Genomic DNA, 26,228 nt, shown 5'->3' on the forward strand with positions numbered 1-26,228 from the left:
AGCAAAAGAAATGAGACAATGACATAGTCTCACACACACAAACACACATACGCACCCAGAGTTACTGTATTTTTCCATTTATACAAAGGTTTAAATCAGGTAAAGTTTTAGGCAGAGATACATATTTAGTTTTTAAAACTATAAGGAAAACAAAGGAAGTGATGGTTTCAAAAGTCTGGAGAGTGGTTACCTCTCGGGATAAGGTTGGGAGTGATGGTGGTATAACCAGGAGGGAACACAAAGGGTAGACTGGGGCACTAACTATGTTCTATTTTTAGACTGAACAGTGCTTACCCTCAATACTCACTTTAAAATACAAAAAAAAGCCACTGCATTTGTTTTATGTACTTTTACATATGCATTCTTGTCATAATTTAAAAAATTAATGAAGTGAGTCAGACAAGGGAAGAAAGAGAAAGAGAAAACAATGAACCGTATGGTGGAGCTACTAATCTAGTGAGCTGAACACACTACAACCGACGGGACAAGGTGTTAACAAACAGGAGAACGGCCATTCCAGGAGCTTTTTGTTTGCTAGTTATGTCCGGCTAAATGATCAATTCCTCACAATCCATCAGTTACAACTCTTGATTGGGTTCCTTCATCTCCTTAAGAAAACCTTAACCTTAACTTCATCAGTGCATCTTAAGTGACCCATAATTGGCAACACAAAACATCTTCATTCCAAATTCTTGACAGTAAATAGAATTTTAGTTTTCTCCTGTCTAATCCTTAGTAAACAGCTGTGTTAGGAACTGATTTACTAAACTGCAGTTTGCTGTTGTGTGAAGGAAACTATAAAAGAACAGACCAACATAGAATGAAAATCAGGAAAGAGGTCTTATGGAAACTAGAAAGAAGAGTATTTTAGAGAGGAAGAAATACCATGACGGTCACTAAAAGCATCCACTAGCTTCAGAAACAAAGAAATCATTGGCGGCCATGGCAAGGACACTTCTAAGGAATAAAAAGTACAACAGGTCAGACTGCAAAGGACTGAAGAACAGAGAAAATAGTGAATTTAAGACAAGTGTCAAGGAAAGAAATAAAGAAAGAAAAGGAACAATGGAGTGACAGCTATTTTGCTATTAAAAAGGACACATCTGAACACATTTACATACTGATGACAAAGATTATTAAGGGGAAGGGAGAAGGTGACTGACAAAGCAAGGCCTCTGAAGACGTGGAGTTGGACAGGTATAGAGCACAGGTGAAAGGATTAGTTTCAAAGAGAAGAAAGGATAATCCCTGCACTAGGATGGAAAGAAAGGAGGCAAAGATGGACATGGATACAGAAAGAACTGTAGATATTAAGGTAAAATGCTGAGAAAATTTATTCTAAGAACCCTATTTTCTTTGTAAACTAGATGAAGAAAAATAAAGAAAAGGTTGTAAAATGTGGGAAGAGCAGAAAGTAAAAAAGAGAAGAGTGATATGGGGGAAAAATAGGTTGACTAGGAAACATAAGGTTTCTGGGCAATGCTGCAAGTCTACAGGTTTAAGACTATGAATATGGACCTACCACAAACTAGAGTTAGGTCATTTTCTCTAGCAAACACTCTTCTTCAATTTGGATCAGACTGAGTCAAGCTAAGGATTTTGATAGGGAGATAGGACAAAAGCAAAGGGGAGTCTTGGAAGTTGAGCAAAAGACAAAAATATAGCTGGAATGATGGACAGTAGAAACTACCCTATTCAGATAAGAAAGTGAGGAGGGGGAAGCTAACAGATTAGAAGACAATGGATGGAGGGGGGTTCAAAGTGCTGAAATAACATGAAGAGCTACAGTGGGGAGGCAGGGAGAGAAGAAAGAAGAAATCACAATCATAGGGTAGAATACTAGACTTAATATTTTAGAAGCAGAATAGTTCGTTCGTTCGTTCGTTCCTTCCTTCCTTCCTTCCTTCCTTCATTCAATGCAGATATGTGGCCTACCATGTACCAAGCACTGGTTAGGGCAAAGTAAGTAAGAACCTGCTCTGGAAACAAGAAATAGTAGTGGTAAAGTAAAGAAATAAATAGACATGATAATTCCAGATAAGTAGCTGATGAAATAAAGAAATCGAAATAAGGAATCAATAGATGGGGTAGTAAGAGGCTGGTGTGTGAGTCAGCAAGGTATATTCATTTTTATAAGTGACTATATGTACAAAGTTTTCTGAAAAAAGGAAAACTTAGGCTTTGCTGGGTGTGAGGTATTCCAACGGATCTTGAATGAGTAGTGGCCGTCATCTCATTCATCCAACCCTCTGAGATCTCCAAGACACACAAAGAATAACAGCTAAATTCCTTTGCACAGATGTAGAAATATTCACAATCCAGCCGTCAACCTACTTTTCCAGACTTACTTCACATTACCCATAATATCAACATAGTGATCTTCTCAAAGACGCAAAGACACACCAGACAATTCCAGAGTTCTACGCCCTTGTGCAAGCTACTACTTCTACCTGAAATACCCTCAACCACCTTGGCAAAACTCCCATTCATTCTTAAAGGTCTAGTTTAAATCTCAACTCCATAGAAGCAGTTAGTTGCTGACTTCTGAGACTACACTTACTTTAGGTTATAAATCTAATAGTTTTTTCCACACTGTACTTAATGTGTTTACATGCCAATTTCCTCCACTAGAAAGAAAAGCTCCCTGTAGGCAAAACTTACTCATCTTTGAATTCCTAGATCCGAGCACATTAAATAAGTAAAACTACATAACCTCAAGTAAAGGTAAATACTACAGGAACTAAATAAATTATTTCATGAGTACATAAATGGAATTATCATAGTCCACAATCAGAAGAAAAATTAAACAAACTTTCTTTAAAAAGCTAAAAAGGCATGTCCATCAACTATGAATAAATTTTAAAAAGTGGTATAAAAATGTCAGAGAGCCATAAAATGAATATTACATAGCTATGAAAAGGATACAAGCTACAGCACGGATGAACCCTGACAACATAACACTAAGTGAAAAAAAACAGACACAAAAGACCACATTACCGTATGACCCCATTTATGTGATCTACCCAGAAGAAATAAATCCATTGTGACAGAAAGTAAATCAGTGGCTGCTCAGGAGGGGTTGGGGGAGTAGAGAGGGCATTTACAGCAATATGTATAGGGTTTCCTTTAGGGGTGATAAAATGTTCTGGAATTAGGTTGTGGTGATGGTTATACAATTTTGTGCCTATACTGAAAAACCACTGAATTGTACAGTTTAAAAAGGTGAATTTTATACTATGGGAAATTTATCTCAACAATAATAAAAAAGTTAGGAAACTTTACTCCCAAACTTACAAGTACTCTGTTAATTCAAAGTAAGAGTGTGTGTAAATGCTAATTTATAAACCTTTTACAAAGAAATGTAGAAGAGTATCTCTGCAACCTTGTGGTACACAAAGATTTCTTAAACAAGACACAAGTTACCAAGCATGAAAGAAAAAACTGATACATTGGCCTACATCAAGACTTAAAACCTGCATATCAAAAGAGATAGTTTTTTAAAAAAGGCCAGCCATAAACTGGAAGAAAGTATATGAAATGGGGATAACTGACAAAAGGATTGGTAAACAGCCTGTACAAACTACTCCTATAAAGCAATAAAAGAATACAATTTTAAAATGGGATTAATAGACTGGAGCATTTCACAGAAGGCACATGGAAAAGATGCTATCAGTATCAGTCATCAGAGAAATGCATATTAAAACCCTTCCACAACCACTAAAATAACTAAAATTAAAAGAACTAACACACCAGTTGATGATAAGAATATGAAGTACTTGAAATTCTCATAATTGTTGGTAGGAGTGTAAAAGGAATATAACCATTTTGTAAAATTATTTGGCAGCTATGACCCAGCAATTCTTCTCATAGGTACTTGATAACAGAAATAAAAATGCATGTTCACAGAAATGTCCTCTCCAGCTTTATTCATAATAGAAAAAAACTGGGAACAGTTTAAACGACCATTAATGGGAGAATGGATAAACAAACTATATACAATGCTACAATGAAAACAACTCAAAAATAACAAGGAACGAACCACTGAAAACCCAATAAAAGATGAACTCTAAAATAATGAGTGAAAAAATCCAGACACAAAAGCATACATATTGGTAATTTCATGTATATGTAGTTCTAGAACAGGTAAAACTAACCCATGCTGATAGAAATCAAAATAATGGTTGGCCAGAGGTGGGGGGCAAGGGGAATGAATAAGGAAAGTGTATGAAGGAACCTTCAGGAATAACTGAAATATTCTAGATCTTTATTGAGGTTTTAGTTAAACAGGTGTATGTATACATTTTTCAAAATTCATCAAATTGTACACTTAGAATATGTGCATTTTATGTAAACTGTTCCTCAATTTTTTAAAAAGAGGGAATTAAAAAATAATAAAAATAAATTTAAAAATTAAAAAGGAGAGGGCTGTAGGAAAAAGATAACACTATATGTAACCAAACAATGTATTTACATTACAGACATCTCATTTAAACAGATATTAAACATCTACCACATTCAAAACACAATGCCAGGTACTGGGAATATTTCTGTTATCACATTCTTTGTCTATATATTCTTTCACTCACTTAAACGCATTCATTCAGCATGAAAAGAAAAGAAGACTGTGCCATGAGAAGACTGAGTCTAACAGAAAAATAATCAATTTATCAACGTGATATAGTCTATGACCAAGGCAAACTTACAATCTGGACAGGAGGTTTGCATAGGGAGGTCAATAAGGACTCACTAAAGAGTAATAATAGATACTCAATAAATACAAATAAAAGTTAACACATATTATCTATTGTATACCAGTTACCGTTCTAAGTGCATTACATGTGTTAATTCATTTAATCTTCATAATATTAATTCCTCTGATCTTCCTAGCAACTCCATTCCTATTTCACAGGTGAGAAAACTAAGGCACGGAGAGATTAAGTAACCTGCCCAAAATGACATTGCTACCTACTAAAAATGGCAAAGCTGGGTTTAGATTCCAGGTAGTAATTCTCTGGAGTCCAGGATTTTAATGATTATTCTGTACTATCAATTAAGCAGGAAATACTACCTAAAGCTAAACATTCTCTTCCCTAAAAGAAGAAAACAGCACGTGTTGTAATTCTTAGCAACTCCAGCTCAGGAGTGTGCAGAGTAAAACAGTGCTATTTGGAAAGGTTTCTCTGTGAAATGGGGAGATAAAGGGATAATGCGACCATACAATTCACCAACTAAATTGCAGAGTTTTGAAAGTAAAGGGGGACCCTAAACATACAGGAGTAGATTGAGATTTTCTTGGGCATCCAAGGTCTATGGTCACCCCAACAGGCAGAAGCAGCTACAAGAGGCTTTTCCTTAAAAGAAAAAGAAAAATATATACAGACAGAAATATACAGATACATCTTCATACATATTTATAGATAGATAGATAGATAGATAGATAGAGAGATATTCTTTCGTTTTATTTACCTATCTATCCAAAGGGTATACACTTAAATATATGTATTTCTAAACTGATGGGAAAGTATCAGAGAAACAGTCTAAAAGCAACCAGAAAGAATTGTTGGACTAAGATCCCACACAAGTTGGGACACAGCACCCCAAGTAAGGCTAATGAACTATGAAATGCACTTGCTGAGGCAGGAAAAAGAGGATCTACAAATGAAAACTACTGCAGATAGGTTGTCAGGTTGGAGAGACGAAACAGCATTTATACTTGATCACTTCCATTTTTTCTAAAAACTAGAAATTGCCCATATACCTAAGTATATTTGAAATGTGTGCCCTGAACTCAGGTATAGTTTGTGAGAGACAAATTTCTGACAAAGTCAAAGAAAATGTGGAAAGGTGCTAACCTAAAGAAAGCATAAGCCAAAGTACTAACAAGCCAGCTGTGCTGAAACTCATAATCTGTGATAGGACAAATTTTCTATACTATCACAATGGAGCCTAGGCACAGAAGAGGCAAAAGCAGACAACGTATTTAATGGGGGATTTTCTGAATAGCTGCAATGGAAAAACAGGGGCAAGGCTGTTAAGAGTGATACAGAGAAAGAAGGTCTGGACATATCAGCACAGGAAACATAGGATAGAGGTGATAGGAGAAAAGAAAGGGGAAAAAAACAACGGTAGTCTTAATGAAGCTAGAGAGCAAGTGTATATGAAAGATCAAAGGATATGAAGTTGTGGTCAGAATGGGAGGATCCCAGAAAGAAGAAGGGAGTCAGCTCATAGTCAGGCTCAAGGTCTAGTCAAGAACAGATCAAGGTAGAGAGCAAGAGAAGGTACTATGAAGCCAGAATGTTAGATGTGTGAGTTGCATAAGATGATGGTACAAAGTAATCTGGAAAGAAACACTAACCTAAGTGTCAAAGTTCTTGAAGAACACTAGGGAGCCATCCGGTAGAAGGTCAGCAGTGGATGCTAACAACAAAATAGAGCAAAGTGTGGTACTATGGCAAAGGCCTCAGAAAAGAAGAGGTTTTCAGAAGAGGACAAGAACAGTCTCCAAGAAACGGTAGGGGCCAAGTTTCTACAGCCAGTGTTGGGTAGTGCGTGAATAAAGAAGCATCCTACACTGAAAGGGCAAAAGGAGGAATTATGGCCTGCGAAGGCAAAAAGGTGGAGAAATTGAAAGTGAAAACATAAGGAAGGAATTCTAAATGGTGCAGAGAAAAGGCAGCATAGGCAGTATTAGGTGGGAGAGGCAAGGTTGGAGACATGAAGAAGGCTCAAGACCTGCAGGGCTCAGACTACGGGATGTGCATTAATAAGAACAGAGATAGAAATAACATGGCCTTATATTTAAATAGAAATCTTGTGTGAAGTTGATTTGGTTTGACAAGAGAAGTCCTTACAGTCATTCACTGTGAAAGGAAGGAAGGAAGGAAGGAAGGAAGGAAGGAAGGAAGGAAGGAAGGAAGGAAGGAAGGAAGGAAGGAAGTGAGTTAGCTAGCTAGTTAGTTTCCGGAAAGCTAGTCAAAAGTTATCTGGGAAGAGATCTGTGCTTCTGAAGAGTATGTCCCTGAAATGGAGGGGGGTTACTGATAATGCTTTGATTCACTTTATCTTATCATGGAAAAGAGCTGTGAATCCTGAAATTTAGAGACACACTGAATTAATCTGACTAAATAGATCTGTTACCAAAAAGCTGCCCGACAAATTAATTCTGTTTGAAACATACTAGGAGGCAGGCCTGGGTGGCTCAGTTGGTTAAGCATCTGCCTTCAGCTCAGGTCATTATGTGGGGGTCCTGGGATACAGCACAGCAGGGAGTCTGCTTGTCTCTCTCCCTCCACCCCTCCCCCTGCTTGTGTTCTCTCTGTCTCTCTCTCAAATAAATAAAATCTTTAAAAAAAAAAGTAATATACTAGGAGAACATTATATTAAACAACAAGAACCACCCCAAAGTGACTCCTTTAACAGGCCAACAATTTGAAATGGTAACAGTAACTTTAAATTTATTCATTTTTCAAATAAAATAAGTGAAAGAAAAGCACAAAGGACCTGCCGAAAGTCACTGTTCTGGTTAGGCTGGCTAGTGGTACCCCTTCCTTTCACTCCCATCTCTATCTTCCACTGGTATTCCTTCCACTCAGCATGCCAACAGTACGGCATAATCCTTTATTACACCAAAACCTCATCTTCTGATATCTAAACCACCATGCTTTCTACTTCATCGGGTTGCCTCTTTTTGTCAAAATTTAACTGAAGACATAACTAAGCCAAATCATTAGCAGTGGTAAGCATACCACCACCATTCACAAAAATTATCTATATACTACAGCAAAATTTTTAGTATTAAGCTACTGTGTTCAGTTTATTAATTTAAACATTAGTAAGAAAACTACTCAGTGATGAACCAGAAACTATTTTAAAACTCTACACAGATGTTATTTATAGTTTATGTCAGCTTATCTGCTCTGCATGTTTTTTATCTGACACCTTCAAAGAATGCTAATAGAAAATAAACATGCTAGAATAGACACTTCCCTTAACACACTGACACTGCAGCTCAGAAGACCATGTAAATTCCTGTAACACATTACTGACTATTAAATTAGGGCTAAATCATGCATTCTCGATGACAGCAAGATGGATTCCAAAGAGAGAGAGAGGGAAGGAGACAAAACAATATTAGATATTACAATGGGTGTGGCCCACCAAACGGCCACACTACTTAAGCAAATAACAAGTATATCTGTGGTATTAAAATTTCATTGGATGGGTGGCAATTAAGGAAAAAGATGTCTATAAAAGGCTCCTTAGGGTAACAAAAATGTAAAAAAAAAAAAAAAAAAAAATTTGNAAAAGTTTGAGAAGCACCAGGCTAAATGTTAGTTTGTATCTCAACACATTTAATGATTGTCACACTTAAATGTAATACCTAAATAATTCACCTTTTTTTCCTATTTGACCAATTCTTTTGCCTCAACAATTGAATTTCATGGATTTGTAGATAAATACCAACAAGTCTCTTCTCTTCTTCTACTCCTACTTTCTGTTGATCACCTAGACATTTTCACTTCTACTTAGCATTAAAGGGCCTGAGACAATCTCTACTGTAGAGTATACCTACCAAATACGAAGATTTTAAATTCATTTATTCACTAATTATTTGCAATGCCTACTATGTACCTGCTACTAATGTTAGTTGCTTTTTCTTGAGCCTTATCCATCAATGTTGTCTCACTGAAACGGAAGCATGCAAGGTGATGCAAACTAACACTGAGAAACAATAAAAATATTATGCTCCTGCAAGAAATGGAGAGAGGAGGCAGCCAAGTTTCAAAACCTACACATGCAAAATTAAAGAAATTGTCCCCAGTACTAGAAAACATTCTGAGTTTGGTTTAAAAAAAAAAAAAGAATTATTATAGAAGAAAGTGAAGAATGAATGAAGGAAAGGCAGAAGAGAGAGAAGAATGTGAAATTAGGCTACAAGAGATAAACAGCTTTCTCAACATAAGAACATGCTAAGAAGTGGTCACCATCAGAACCCCAAACCACAATAGCCAAAAGCACCATATTCAACTGGAGAAATACATTTTATAAATGGGACAAGTTATCTGAGTATTTTAAAAACCTGTAGACAGACGGTAGACGATGCTTTAGAGAAATCAGCTGCTAACTAGTCAATGTTTAATGACATAACGTTCACCATTCCCTTTAAAACACAGTGACCAGGAAAGAACTGGCAATTGAATGCATATTTAGGTCTTTAGCTAAAAAAGTCACAGCATGTACAATTTTTTAAATTCCTCACTTCAATTACTTCTTCTATTAATCTGGAAATCCCAACTGTATCAGACAAGAGAGCATCTTATTTCCCTTTTGATATACTTACTATGCATTTAAAAAAATAATAATGGTGAACATACAGGCTGGATCAGCAATTCCCAATAATTTCTAGTAAAAGGACACCTTTTTAATATTTAAAAAAATTTGGTATCCAGTAACAGAAAACATGACTGAAGGCTACTATGAATTCAATACAGCAATAATCAAAAGAACATCTATATACTTGAGAAAAACAGAACTACATATTCAACAATTATTTACTCCATTTGTATAATATTTTTTTTTAACAAAATCAAGGACCTAATTCAGTAACACTACTACAACTCAGGGGTTGAAAGACCTAATGTAAGGATATATACAAAATTAGACGGACCTAATTCAACAACTCTACTACAACTCAGGGGCTGAAAGACCTAATGTAGGTCTTTTGAAAGACCAAAATTAGATGAATCATATATAGAACATTATCAGAACCATAAAATACATGTGAAAATTACACTGTAGTAAGTTTTTGAAGTATGGAATATAATTAAGATAAAATATAGATCACTATTCAGAGTATCGCTGCATTTTTGCTAGGAGTCACATATTAAAGAATTGCTTAAAATAAATTTTCTTTAGCAAGCAGGATCCTCAGTGAGAAGGTGACACTATTGTACCAATTTTGCTTTTCAGAAGAATTCAAACGGATTTTGTAAATACTGAAAATTCCTCCCAGATTGACAAGTTGTTAATAATTTAGTTTATATTTTGTTTTGGTTTTTCATGTTTCAGTATCTTATTACTATAATGAGAAGCTGACAGAGATGAGGAATTTAATGGAAATGTAATTAATTTCCTGAACAAGCGAGTAAATGAAGTACCATTTTAATTCAGGAAGCTTATATGTTTCTTTTTTTTTTAATTCCAATATACTTTACATACAGTATATATTAGTTTCAGGTGTACAATATAGTAATTCAACAATTCCATATATCATCCATGACTCATCACAAGTGCACTCCTTAATGCCCATCCTATTTCACCCAGGAAGTTATATGTTTCTAATTATTTCTCTAAGGAATTAAAATTCTCTAACCTGACAGAAAAATAATCCCATGATTTATTTGCTAATCTCAGTTCCAAAGAAATGAGTTATCAGTTTAGGCCTTTTCCTAACCGAAAAGTCTTGATTTTTATATAAGCTGTTCATATTCAATTATTTTTCTCCAACTACATCTTAATAAACCAAATATTATAATAACACTAGATAATCTTTAGTCTGTGTATCTTTATTTAGTCATACTGAATTCAACTATACCCAGAATACTGATGAAATACTAATGATTGTCAAGCACATTTTAATGACAAGTATAATCAGCTACGTGGCTGTAGATTATCATCATTTAATCAAACTAGATTTTTTCTTATAAAAAAACAATACAAAGTAAAAATATAAACTGTTACCGACATTAAAGATCCCCAAATCCATTTATATTTATTCCCTAATCTAACACGTATAAAGTCATATGCACGAATTTAAAATTTTACAAAAGTATTTCAAACAAATTAATAATTTACCACATGAATTCTTGAAATGGAACCCCAGCAAGAGTAAATTTCTATACTATGAGAGGATACCACATATCACATCTACTATCATAGTTGCTGTATTTTTAAGCATCACATACACATAACTGAAATATACCTGACCTATGTGGTTTTTAACTTTCTGACATTAATTCTATATACTTAAGAACTTAAGAAACCGCAGTGGAACTCTAGAAGAATGTTAAAATGAATTAAAACAATTCAAAGGGCCAGTATCCAAGCTGTTCAACTGAGTTACACATATTGAAAAAATATTTTTAAACTCCACCGTAGGATTTATTTAAAATATAAAAACAATGTACCTTAGTCTAAATTCACTGCTAATTCAGATTATTTAATTCAAGTCATAAATGACTTATTGGGACACATAGTTAAGATGTTCACAGAGTATCAAAAACGTTACCAGAAAAATTCAGGCCCCTGTCATTAAAATTAAAGAATAACATTAACTATAAAAATAATTAGATTACAATCAACAAACTAAAATAACATCAAGTTTTTAATTTAAATTTTACTTATAAATATGTGTATGAGATACAAACACAAAAGCCCACTGCTTTCCATATATCTGTAGTTAAGTGCTCCTATGTAAACATGAGAAAGAGCAGTGAATGACGGAAACAGAGTAAGACACATATATACCAAAGACAAATAGAGTATTTACAAGTTCCATGTTTAAAATAATGATCACCACCTGCTTAAAACATTTTCAAGAAGTCCTTCTAATTAAATTTATCATCACAATTTTAAACTGCTTTTCATAAAATAAGTATCTAAAAATCTCACCATATAAATTTTTGATTCAGATATTGTAAAGCAAACTTATCAGCAACTTTATAACTAGATTTGGGCCAATTCTGATGTTAACAAAATGTGAAAATAACATCTTGAATTAAACTGTGTATTAGTGGCATCTCTAATTCTCTTACAGAGTTGCACTTTTCAAAATCCCTAAAAACTCCAGTTACGCACAACTGCCAACTCAAGTTAATAATAGCAATGAACCATATTCATCTGAAACCACAAGACTGTCAGGTGACATACCAAGAAGTCTGAATTTAACTCAAATAAAAGCTTCTCCATGCTGCAATGAAAAAGGCTTAATCCTAGCAACAGAACCATGGGAGACTAGCAGCCTTTGGGAAATTACTGCCCATGACAAAATCTGTTTTTGCAAAAGCCTCCGTCTATTCAGTCCTACCATTTCAGAAGTAGAATCCTATTGTTTTGTTTCACTGAAGGCTCTGAAATTTTTACAGAAGCAAATTATGACTACTTTTCAATTCCTTTATCTCTTCTACTATAAATATATGATTAAAGAAAATCAACCTAAGTATTGTGTAAACTAAGTGCTGCCCTGGCAGCTGCTGCAGACTAGGAATGCCAATTTTGTTTTTAAGGGTGCTTTAACTCAACGATGGCTGGTCTGCACAGAGGCAACATGGCTTTATTCCAGCAATTCAACAATTCCCATCTATAAGGAACTTAGGCTCATCTAATAAGCAAGAAAACAGAAGTGCTCCTTTCTCAACTTTGCTGTGTCCCAACTCTGCCCTTACAGACAAGTACACACACACATTCTTGGAAGCCACAGCAAGCTTGTATTTTACCCAGATGACAAGCAACTGGAAAAGCAAGCCCTGATGATCACAGGACCCACAGCGATCATAAGTAAACTGGCTCACTAATCTGAACTCTGTTGAACTCACAAAGACAAGTCTAGAACAAAATACAACCTTTGAACTTTTGAAGTTTATATTTATATGATATAAATATATTAATTTAAAATATAAAAATAAAAATATATTTATTTATGTACTTCAATAAAAATACCATGTCACATTACTTGGTTGGTTCTGAAACAGAGACATTTCAGCTTGCTTTAAAAACCCAGTCTTTCACTGGGTTTGTATTTTAACATATATCAGCATGTTCTTCCAGAGAAATCAAAGAGTGCATCTGTGTATTATGCTGATATGACTACTGCAGTAACAGAAATGCCTTAATACAATGGGCTATTAATCCACAACCTAATGGACAATATGCTAAAACCAAGAATCATTCCCCACACCCAACATGACAAAAACAAAAGAATGGGCTCTGACTCAGCCTAACTTAGATTTAAATCTCAACTCTGCCACATACAGACTGAATGTGATCTAAGAAAAATGCCTTAACTTCTCTAGTCCCTAGATTCCTCATCTGTAAGATAGGACTATCTCTGATTAGTACAGGCATTGTATTTTATCTCTTTAACACTTAAAACAGTGTGTCACACATATCTAGAGTCCAATAAACATTTGGTGAATTACTGATGGGCTGCTGGAATTACCCGTCTCTTACAAGTACATTGCCTTCTTGTCCCAGTTTTAAAAACTGTAACTTTTCTTTATTTTAACAGTCATACTTAATAATTAATTATAATAATCCTGGTACTTGTTGAGATATGTAAGTATCTGCCACACCTGGGATATAAAATCAATGCTCAGAAATCAGTTGCACTTCTATACACGAACAATGAGACTGAAGAAAGAGAAATCAGGGAATCCATTCCATTTACAATAGCAGCAAAAATCATAGGTTATCTCGGAATTAACTTAACCAGAGACANGAAAAAACATCCGGTGGAAAAAAGACAGTCTCTTCAATAAATGGTGCTGGGAAAATTGGACAGCTACATGCAAAAGAATGAAACTTGACCACTCTCTCACACCATACACAAAAATAAACTCCAAATGGATGAAAGACCTCAATGTGAGACAGGAATCCATCAAAATTCTAGAGGAGAACATAGGCAACAACTTCTATGACATCGGCCAGAGCAACCTTTTTCACGACACATCTCCAAAGGCAAGAGAAATAAAAGATAAAATGAACTTATGGGACTTTATCAGGATAAAGAGCTTCTGCACAGCCAAGGAAACAGTCAAAAAAACTAAGAGACAGCCCACGGAATGGGAGAATATATTTGCAAAGGACACCACAGATAAAGGACTGGTATCCAAGATCTACAAAGAACTTCTCAAACTCAATACACGAGAAACAAATAAACAAATCATAAAATGGGCAGAAGATATGAACAGACACTTTTCCAATGAAGACATACAAATGGCTAACAGACACATGAAAAAATGTTCAAAATCATTAGCCATCAGGGAAATTCAAATCAAAACCACACTGAGATACCACCTTACGCCAGTTAGAATGGCAAAGATAGACAAGGCAAGAAACAACAATTGTTGGAGAGGATGTGGAGAAAGGGGATCCCTCCTACATTGTTGGTGGGAATGCAAGTTGGTACAGCCACTCTGGAAAACAGTGTGGAGGTCCCTTAATTAAAAAGTAAAAAATTGAGCTACCCTATGATCCAGCCATTGTACTAGTGGGTATTTACCCCAAAGATACATAGTGAAGAGAAGGGCCATATGCACCCCAATGTTCACAGCAGCATTGTCCACAATAGCTAAAGTGTGGAAGGAANCACAATAGCCAAATCATGGAAGGAGCCGAGATGCCCTTCAACAGATGACTGGATTAAGAAGCTGTGGTCCATATATACAATGGAATATTACTCAGCTATCAGAAAGAACGATTTCTCAACATTTGCTGCAACATGGACGGCACTGGAGGAGATAATGCTAAGTGAAATAAGTCAAGCAGAGAAAGACAATTATCATATGGTTTCACTCATTTATGGAACATAAGAAGTAGGAAGATCGGTAGGAGAAGAAAGGGAAGAAGAAAGGGGGAGTAAATAGAAGGGGGAATGAACCATGAGAGACTATGGACTCTGGGAAACAAACTGAGGACTTCAGCGGAGAGGGGGGTGGGGGATTGGGATAGGCTGGTGATGGGTATTAAGGAGGGCATGTATTGCATGGTGCACTGGGTGTTATACACAAGTAATGAATCATGGAACTTTACATCAAAAACTAGGGATTTACTGTATGTTGACTAACATGATATAATAAAAAAATATTATTAAAAGAAAAAGTATCTGCCACACCAGCAATTTCTCCACAATTCATTAGCCAGAAACTTAAAATCTTTCACCTGTGGGGGCACTGGATATATGGGTAATCTCTACACCTTCTGCTCAATTTTGTTGGGAACCTAAAGCACAGCATAATGAATAAATAAGAACTAGGAAGATTGGTAGGAGAAGAAAGGGATAAAGAAAGGGTGGGTAATCAGAAAGGGGAATGAAACATGAGAGACTACGGACTCTGAGAAACAAACTGAGGGCTTCAGAGGGGAGGGGGTGGGGGAATGGGATAGGCTGGTGATGGGTAGTAAGGGGGGCACGTATTGCATGGTGCACTGGGTGGTATATGCAACTAATGAATCATCGAACTTTACATCAAAAACCAGGGATGTACTGTATGATGACTAACAATATAATTTTAAAAATATTAAAAAAAAAAAAGAACATAAACTTCGTAACCTATATTTGGGAAAATAAACAGTGAGTTCATTATGATAACTTTAATAAAAAGAAAAAAGATACTGAGGGGTTCCTGGGTGGCTCAGTCAGTTAAGCAACCGACTCTTGATCTTAGCTTAGATCTTGATCTCAGGGTCATGAGTTCAAGCCCTGCACTGGGCTCCACGTTGGGCATGGAGCCTACTTTAAAAATAAAAAAAAAATAAAAAGATATGTCAAATCACTGTGTTGTACACCTGAAACTAATACAACATTGTGTCAACTACACTCAAATGAAAAAAAATTTAATAAAAACTAAATAAAGAACCCATCTTTGTGTAAGTTAGAAAGTCTGCGTACAGATACTAACATAAATTGAAGGATTTCACAAAGTCTAACAGAGCTAAGCTTTCAGAGCTCACTCATGATAGGCCTCTGATGCAAATCTGGGTCTATAATAATCATGTATAATATAAGCTGTTTACTTCAGCATTAAATGTATTAAAGGGGAGAAAACTAGGAAATAGAGCTATATACAGAGATTTCTAAGGTAATTACTACATGAAGAAAAACAAGGTTCAAAACGTATACCATCAGACCGAATACCATAATATTCTCATATGTACATCAAAGTAAAATAAGATAAAGTAAGATTTTCAGGTAAGATAAATAAGATACACAAATAATGTTCTAAGAAGTGACCCCTAGGAAATAAAACTAGGAACTGGAGAAAGGAAGGAAGACACTTACTTTCCAATCACATTCCTTACCTCTAGTCTGGTAACAAAACTTTACATTCATTTCAGTTAAGTACTTCTTTGACTCCCCAGGTTTTGGATCCCCTCTCAGAGTCCAAGGAATACAAAATACCTTCATAAGCATCATAATCTTAAAGCAGGACATGATCTGTTTTTCCACTGAGGAACTAGCCAGAGAAAAGCTTGATAGCCACTAGCTCAAAAACTAGCAAAGTTCTACAAAGTTAAAAAAAAAAAAAATGGAGGAAAAAATGAAGTGTTTCAAAAAAGGAAAGCCAGTAGGTGAATCAACTAAGTTTATTTCTCTAACGTCAACCTACTGAAGTATTTTCACCCAGATGCTTAAACCAAAAATCTAGAAGTCACCAAGTCCTATTTATTCTACCACCAAAATGTCTTATGTCAGACCACCACCACAATCACACTGCCATCATCCTAGTGTGGACTACTGTATTTAACTACTTAAATTAGTCTCCCAACCTCTCCACCACCTGCTTCCCTCCAATTTACTCTCCACAACGTAACCAAAGCGGGAAAATCTCCATAGCATATTTCTCTCTCTTCCCCACAATATAAAGCCCTAAACCACCACCGAAGATCCCCTCTCCTGGTGCTTAACAGACTACTGTTGTAATTACCTGTTTACTGTCTCCATTTCTATTGGACCATAAGCTGGGTCAGGATGGGACCATACTTCTCTCACACACAGGTCTATTCCAGTGTCTAGCATCGTGGATGACATTTAGTAGCTTATCAGTAAGTCAAAACTAGTTTTTGCAGGAACTCTGATGACACTTCTTATCGTGAGATCAGTTTAAAAGTAACAAAATACTACATGGGATTTTAGTGGCTTTTTTTTATGAGAATGAAATAAAAACACCCCTTCTAGTGCCTACTTGTTCATTTACTCTGAATACATAGTTATTTCAGAGGGTAATGCATTCACTATTCCCCTTCAACCCTTTATCCTCAAAAAGGAGAATAATCATTGTCAACATTGTTCTCTTTTCCTCCCAAGATCACATTGGGAAGGAAGGAATCAAAGTCTTAAATTATTAGAGAAATTTTATGGGAAGCTATGAGAATATTTAACTTATATATCCCCCTTTTTCCTTTATTTTTCTTTCTTAGTGCTGATCCAATTTTAACGTATAAATCTTTTATTTTATTTTATTTTTTTAAAGATTTTATTTATTTATTTGACAGAGAGAGAGACAGCCAGCGAGAGAGGGAACACAGGCAGGGGGAGTGGGAGAGGAAGAAGCAGGCTCCCAGCGGAGGAGCCCGATATGAGGCTCGATCCCAGGACTCTGGGATCACGCCCTGAGCCGAAGGCAGACACTTAACAACTGAGCCACCCAGGCACCCCTAACGTGTAAATATTTTAAAAAGAGTATTTAAAATATTTGTAACTCATAGAACCTGGCCTCCAATGGACTTCATGATGTTTGGACACCATTTAAGTTCCATAAATCTCTATTTGCTCATCCACAAAATGGCTAATAAAATTTCTCTCCTCTACCAACCACAATCACAGAGTTGTTGGGAAAATCAAATAAAATAATATACGTGAAAATAATCTACAAACTATTACTTCTGGCTCTGTCTAGTTGGGGACCGGGCATTCATTCTACAAGAAATCAAGAAAACTAACATGAATAAAGCCAGAGAACAGTGTGTAGAAAAAAGTCAATATGGCAGGCCTACGACTGCTATCCTTAGAAAGGCATGTGATGTGCGCAACATCCTCCTAGGCTGGCGTCCGCAAACTGATATGAAACATCCTCTCACTGGTAAGTGAAGCTTACTATAACTAACCTGTACAATGTGGTTTATGCTGAATACCTGCTTTTTTTCTGAGAGTCTGGATTTTGGTCCATGCTAGTCAGAGGTACCTACATGCCCAGTCCTGAACAAAAACCTTGGGCACAACCTGACCATCCCCAGTAATAGCACATAATGGCTGGAGGATATAAACACATCCGGTGTGACACCACTGGAAAAACAGCACTTGCAGGTCTGCACCTGGCTTCCTCTGGACCTTGTTCCATGGGCCTTTTCCTTTGCTGATTTTACAAATTTTGTATCTTTCCACTGTAATAAATTTGAGCTCTGTACAACCATATGCTGACTTCTGTGAGTTATTCCAGTAAATCATCAAACCTGGGGGTGGTCTTGTGGCACCCCAACACAATAAAGAAAATGTATTCAAAGAGTAAGTAGTATGTCTATCTGCCTGGAATGGGGATAAAGCTTACAATAAAAAACAAAATTAAGACGAGATCAAAAAAATCTTTCTGGTCAGTAATGCAATAAACATTTTCACCCTACCTTATCCCTCTAGTTATACAAGCCCTCAACTTTACTAGTGCTAGTGCACATGCCTTCTGGCTGAGCTAGACTGTCTGAAGCTTGGCACTTCAATGTTCTCTTTACCACTACCTACATTTTCCCAGATTCCATACCTTTTATCTTGGCTATTTTCCAATCCTGAATCCCACCATAACTTGCTTTCTCAACTAAAGATCCCTGCTATAGGAAAACAGAAAGTGTAAAGTAACCTAATGGATCACTGTTATTGCAAAGCACACCTCTAAAATTCTCTTACTCATTATGTAGTAAATGTTCCACATTTAGTACTAAAATTTTTATCAGACACCATTAAGAATTCATCATTATATCTCAAAATCTCTACAGCCATTCAAATTGAAAACTAAACTAAGACTGTGGTTAAGACTACCAACTATTCCCTGGAATTTGCTTTCTCCCTTACTTTTAATAACAAAATTACCAGAGTTTTCTGCGGGTAGACGGCTACCTAGTTGGAGACTTATTTCCCAGTTTCCCTTCCATCTATAAGTGTGGTCATACTACTATATTCAAATTAATGGAATATAGTATGTGCAATTTCTAGGTCATCTCCTGAAATACAAAATGATTTTCCTTCTCTCCTTACCTCTTTCTTGATAGCTAGGAAATAGCAATAACTAGCGCAGTCTCTTTGGACTCAGGAAGGGAAGCCACATGTTAAAGATGGCAGAGCTGTCCTAGCTGACCTACCAGTTTGGAACACTAGATGACCTCATGCACCTACACTGTTTACCTGCCAAGAACTCCTACCAACTTTTTTTTAATATAAGAGAAAAAAAGTTTTATCTTATTTTACTGTATCTTTCGGTCTCTGTTACAAAGCTTAGCTTGTATACTGATACATAGCAACACCCGTCTGGGTTTGAGTATCGTTTCTTAGGCAACTTGTTATCCCATTCTGAGGTCAAAATCCATAGAAGACCACCTTCAACTTGGAATTTATCACTGGTATACACGCCCTCTGACTTTTGTCAAACCAGACTTTTTAATAGTGATGCAATGCATAGGATATACCACTGTGTTATATTTCAGGAGCATAAATTTACAGAGTAAGCTTCATATTTATAACCATGCATTAAAAATGAGATAGTATCAGTATGCTTAATATAAACTCAGAAATCTTAAACACATAAATTCAAATAAATAAACTTGATGGGAAGGAGTATAACACAGTAATTAAGTGATTTTAAAAGCAGAGACCAAAGTACAAAATCCCAGTTCTGTCATTTATTTGCTGTATTGGTAAATATTACAACTATCAATGTAAATAACAATACTTATTTCATACAACTGTAAGGATTTAGAGGAGCTTAATTTAGTATAAAGCATTTGACACAATTCCTGAGATACTATAAATATACAATAAAAGGAAGCTGATATTAACTGCTAAACTGCATTTTACTCATTGAAAACACCTACATTAGAGACCTATTTTGTACTAGGCACAACACTAAGCATAAGATAAAAAAAATATACATATTTATTCTATGCTACAGAAATACTAACACTGCAAATATATTAATATAAATAAAAGTGAAAAAAAGGCTTTTGTAGAGGTAAAAACAAACACCTCAGCCTTGGAAGGGCCTATAATCTGATTAAGAAGACAGGGTATGTATCAAAATATTAATCATTTACATGATGGAATTTACAATAGAAGATACAGTCTAAATTCTTTACAAATTCATATACTTGAGGGGTACCTGGGTGGCTCAGCTGGTTAAGCATCTGCCTTCAGCTCAGGTCATGATCCCAGGATCCTGGGATCAAGCTCTGTGTCAGGCTCCCCAGTCAGCAGGGAGTCTGCTTCTCCCTCCCAGCCCCGCTGGTGCTCTCTCTCTTCTCTCCTTCTCTCTCTCTCTCAAAAATAAAAATAAAATCTTTAAAAAAAAAAAAAAAGGAAATTCATATACTTGAGGGGGCAGTGTGATATGAGGAGACAGACATGGCATTGACTAGAACTTATACAACGAGAGTAAAATATAAGCAGCAGGTTCACAGGCTTACTAAACCAAAGGTTGTATATGATTAAAGATGGAAAGGTAGAATTCCCACTAAAATTCTCAATATAAGAATTCTAAAGCTTTCAGATATGAGCAAAAAAATAAAAAAACACAAAACCCACGAATATCACACATTCTTTAGCAAAGGAATAACACAATTTAGGTGCTATTAAAAATGTAAGAGAGAGAACCAACTCGAGCCAATACTGGGCATAGGATGAACCAAGCAATACTGGGCCTAAGATGATGAAAATGGCAATGGCTGTAAAAGGTTTTAAAAAACCAAAAATAAAAAAGATTCAGTAAGTAATTAAATATGGTACTAGAGCAGATCAAGCTACTCCTCAAAATAACGTAGAATAGAAATAAGAAGCCGAAACTATTTGATTTTATAATTATCCTAAGGCAGTGGAGGGATGTCAAAAAGATGTCCCAAAAGAAGTTAAATTGTGTGTCTGCTGAAAAGTCAGGAAGAGAGATATAATTTTGAAAATCAGCAGCAGAGAACTGACAGCTTCTAAAGTAAAATATTTTTTCCTTACTGAAATGTTCTCCACATTAATAAGTTAATCTATTTTTAAGGTGAAAATAATCTCAGCATTCTTGAGGATATGAAAACTGAACAAAATATAGAGATAGCTTACAAATATTCCTTTTTAAGCTAGTGCCTTGCCAATTACTTTAACTTCTAAGTTACAGAAGAAGGATAAGAAGTTCTACAACCAGCCTTCTAGTATTTTATATATTTAATAATCCACCTGAAGGCCACTATTTTGAAAATGACCTCTGAATTCACAAAATGCTTCTGGAATTATGAGAATCAAGAAGTTATCTGAAAGAAAGCAAACATCGCTGAATCATCAAAGTATTCTGAATTCCCAAAAAGGAAAAGTTATAAGGTTTCTTCTTTCCCTATCAACCTAAATAAATATCTGAAAATTGGGATGTTGTCTAAAATGCAGAAATAGGTTTTAGAGGAGTCTATGTGGTATAGGTTATTCCGAGAAAACTTCACAAATAAGAACTAAAAATAAATTAATTCAGAATCACAGTAGCGATTCTACAGGCATATACAATAAAAGCAAAAACTTGGAAAATTAAACATCTCATTAACACCAATTCCATTAGGTTATTCAATCTTTTTAATATAATTGTTTAGCTAATACTTTAAATTGCTAACAATTCCCAAAATAACCTCTGAACCACAAAACATACAAATATAACTCTAGCTGCTATCACTTCCATTTCTCACGACAATCCTAAAGTCCAAGCCCTCAAGTCATCCCAAGTAAATATAGCCATCTTTTCAACTTAAAGCTCTCCCATTCCAACACATTCCAGACTCACCTTCTAGGAATATAATGCTTTATCAGATCATCCCACTACTACAAAACCATCAATGACTACTCATTTCCTTTCACATCAATGCTCACAATTTTTTTAAGATAACCATTCCTCCACCATCCGTTGATTTACCTGTTAGAGAACCCAAATGTATCACACACAACCCCCATTTTACCTTAAAGGGAAAGGTGCTCCTCTCCATCTTCAAATCTACGAAGTTGATCTCATCCCTTCTGGTTTCTTGTTCAATCTTGCCCATTTCTTATAACTCCGATTTGTTTCTTCCACCCATTTATCTCTAAAAACCTCCAGGTTCCTGGCACATCTGCCTCCCGTCCAAACCAAACTTGAAAAAGTTACCTAACACAGCTTTTTAATGCTTCAATCAACCTGTGCACAACAAACGACACTATCACAACCTTGCACTCTATTCAGAGACACCCTCATCATATTCAGTTTCCAACACACTACCATTTCCTGATTATCTTTCTGAATTCAGGGTTTGGAGCCCAGATATACGTACTTTTAAGAACCTTCACACATACAATGGAATACTACATAGCAACAAAAACAAACTACTGATAAAAGCAGTAACAAATGAATTTCATTTGCTTTATGTTTACCAGGCATTATGGAATTATGAAAACGCGAAGATGAAAGAGATGAAATCCCTACTCAGACTTCAACTATAACCAACTATTTAAGTGCCAGTCTCACGGCTCCTAAAAGCTTACTTACGGTCAAGTCTATGGACCAACAGGGGAATCTACGGTTCAGTGTGGAAAATGAACTTGGACAGGGAAAAAAATGATATATTCACTTTCACCAATCTCTAATCACAATTTAGCATTTCCTTCAGTTCATTTTAACTGAGGCACACAAACCTCAGGTATATTAGCAATTCCTAGAACTTTGACCACTGTTAGGAATCATAGTTTCATCAGACTATATAGTTGATACAAATAATCTAGAAAAGAAGTTTATGCTCATCATTACTTCAAAATTATACTTCTCAGATCCACTGCTAACCCTTAATATTTAATGAGTTAATGCATACTACATGCTACCATATTGCAAATTTAGTATCCTGACAACTATTTCAAGGTAATGAGTTTCCTTCATAATCCTATGAATTTTAAGTTTTCATAAACACTTTGCTGAGAAGGTCTCTACCTTTACCAGGCTAGAAAAGCCTCAGGCTGCCTCACAGGATGTGACTCTTCCAAAGGCCCAGCAAGTATCCAGCATAAAAGCAACAACAACAAAACCCAAAATGTGCTTTACTAAATGAATGAGCCAATATGTTTGAAACCAATATTTTAACTCCTTTGTATTTTTAAAACACAGTCATAGCCTTTATTTTCTAAACAGTATAAAGGCAATATTATCAGATATGGCATCTTAAGTTACCACTAAAAAAGTAACACCGAGCTAGTCTTGGGTGATGGGAGTTTTTTTTTTGAGAGAGAGCGAGTACACATGTGCACACAAGGGTGGGTGGGGCAGGAAGAGAGAGAGAATCTCAAGCAGAGATTCTCACACAGGGCTCGATCTCAAAACCCCGAGATTATGACCTGAACCAAAATCAAGAGTCAGATCTTAACTGATTAAGCCACCCAGGGACACCCTGTGGGTGATGGATTTTTTAAGAGCTCTAACTTTAAGATTAACTTTTAAGAGCTTACTTGAGGGTTCTAGCAGAGTAAAGCAACTACTTGAATACTCTTGGCCAAAGAACAATCCTCCTCTATCCAGGAAGGTCATCCTCTTCAACAAACCGTACAGCTTCGGCAGGGACACACATGGAACAGAGTTGAGGGAGGATGGGGACACCGCCTAGCTAGCCAGATGAGCCAAATCAAAACTGGTGACCAATGTGGTGACAGATGTCACAACCACATCGCACTCACACCCTAAAATCAATGCCTGAAAGCCACAAAACTGGTGTATTTTTTTTTCATTTCATACTTTTCCATGATGTTCTGTGATATTTTGGAAAATTCATTTACAAAGGCTCTTTGTTATTATGAGGGCGTAATCAAGCTAACTACTAAGGGTCATTCCCAGTATAAAACAATGCCAACCCAAAGCACAGGTATGCATTTTGGAGGTAAGCAAGGTTAGACAACAATACCAAGAAAAGAATAAACACACAATTAAAATTATCTAGTAATATGATTTTTAAAAGCTTGCAACTTCTTAGAGTCCAAGAATATTTAGGATATATCTGAAATATTTTAAGAAACATAGTCATCAGATTTGAAATTCCTCCCAACAAAAGCTCTTTTCTTGAGAGAAGGAGTCTGGGAAGCTTCTACAGCCCAACAAACAATACAATAAACGTTTCTACATGCTCTCTCTCGGTAACTAGCAATAATCTTTAAATACCTCCAATTAACTTGTAACTTTTTAACTTGTTAATGTTACAAAGCTTTTATAAATATCTAAACAAATGAGTGCATCTAGATGTGTTATACATTATTTCTGTCTTTATATAGAAATGGACTGGACTCAAGCAAGTTGCCAGTGTCTCAGAAGTTCTGAGTTTCAGAGAAGTATACACACAAGTAAAAAACAATATATACGATAAAAGAAAGACTCTAATACATAGTTAAGCTACAGTGAAACACTGGTGTTTGTTTAGTATCAAGTTTCTAGTTTCAAACTACTATAAATAAGATATGAGACACGAAACAAACCTACGTAATACCAACTGGTACTAGAAGACAACAGAGCTTTTTTCCCCCCTGGCACACAGTTATTTTATTGTGCATGCTATGTTTTCAGAAACTGAATAATCTTTCCTCTGAGTTTTTAAAATTAACATGTAGACATATCAGTATATAATTCACTGAAGATTTTGGCAGGAAGAAAACGTAAAATCCCAACACATCTTGTGTACACAAAACAGTGAAAAAATTTAATTAAAAAATCTATCTAATAATTGCACGTTCAATTTATAAAATATTATAAGATAATATTTTTGACAGTTATCTGTGCTATGTATGTAAATACAGAATTATTTACTAGTAATTTTAATTTAGGTCTTATCATAATTGGCAAGTTGGAGAAACTGAATTTAGGAAATACATATATAATACTGCTAGTCCCTGGCTTCTAAAACACTTTCTCTAATTCTAAAAATTTAACTCATGAAAAGTCTATTCTGCACTTTAAAAAAGCCAGACTACATAGTTGAGATACTAGTTAAATGTCTCACTGCTATAAAGCCAGAGAAGTGATCAGTGTTGCCAGCAGTTAGGGGAAAGAAAAGGGCCTGACTGCAGAGGGGTAGCATGAGGGAATTCTAGAGACATTGAAATTGTTCAGTATCAGTGGTGGCAGCTGTAATAATCTAGTCATGTGCTAGGAATGCAAGTAAGTACATGTATATGCACGTTCTCAGCAGCAAAATATATTTACTGTAGTCAATAAGTGGAACAGTCCAAATGTCTGAGTGAATGGATAAAAAAATCATGGCATATAAATATAATGAAGTATTACTCAGCCATAAAAAGGGATGGAATACAGAAACATACAACATGGATGAACCTTGGAAATATTATGCTAAGTAAAAGAAGCCAGACATTAAATATCATATATTATATGATTCTATTTACATGAAATATCCAAAAGAGATAAATCCATAGAGACCGAATACAGACTGGAGGTTGCCAGGGATTGTGGGTGAAAGGAAAGAGAAACTGCTTACAGGATAAGAGGTTTACTTTGGACTCATGGAAATGTTTTAGAACTAGCTATAAAGAGATAACGGTGATGGCTGCACACCCCAATGAATGTCCTAAATGCCACTGAATTGTTCACTTTATTTTTTTTTAAAGATTTTTTTATTTATTTTATTCGGCAGAGATAGAGACAGCCAGCGAGAGAGGGAACACAAGCAGGGGGAGTGGGAGAGGAAGAAGCAGGCTCATAGCGGAAGAGCCTGATGTGGGGCTCGATCTCATAACGCCGGGATCACGCCCTGAGCCGAAGGCAGACGCTTAACCGCTGTGCCACCCAGGCGCCCCGAACTGTTCACTTTAAAATGATTAATTTTATATGCATTTCACCTCAATAAATTATACACACAAATACATATATATGAAGCTTCATACATAAGGAGCATGATTGTGATAACGATGGTGACAATGACAGTGACGATGATGATGATGGTGATACAGTGGTAATGATATGTGCTTTAAAAAACCAGGAAGTGCACAGTGTCTGCCTTCAATATGCTTAACATTTGCAGAGTATGCAGAACACATGGAACAATTAAGTGTATTATTTTTAAAAATGTTCCATCCCTATGTAAAAATATAGTAACAGCATAAAAAGAAAAACCAGATTCTCATTTGACTGGCAAATCTTGTTTAAATGACAAAGCTTAAAAATAATTTCAGTTAACCTTTCAAATCAAAGTTAATGACATTCGGCTTT

At 35.7% G+C, this 26,228-nt stretch overlaps 1 protein-coding gene across 2 annotated transcripts in view; it reads right to left on the minus strand.

The window, feature by feature from the left end:
* The window catches only part of FNIP1 (folliculin interacting protein 1), a 151,308-nt gene that overhangs the window by 88,252 nt on the left and 36,828 nt on the right, over positions 1 to 26,228 (minus strand). The window lies entirely within an intron of this gene.

Source organism: Ailuropoda melanoleuca, chromosome 3 (assembly GCF_002007445.2).
Source record: "Ailuropoda melanoleuca isolate Jingjing chromosome 3, ASM200744v2, whole genome shotgun sequence".
In the NCBI taxonomy this organism is placed as follows: domain Eukaryota; kingdom Metazoa; phylum Chordata; class Mammalia; order Carnivora; family Ursidae; genus Ailuropoda; species Ailuropoda melanoleuca.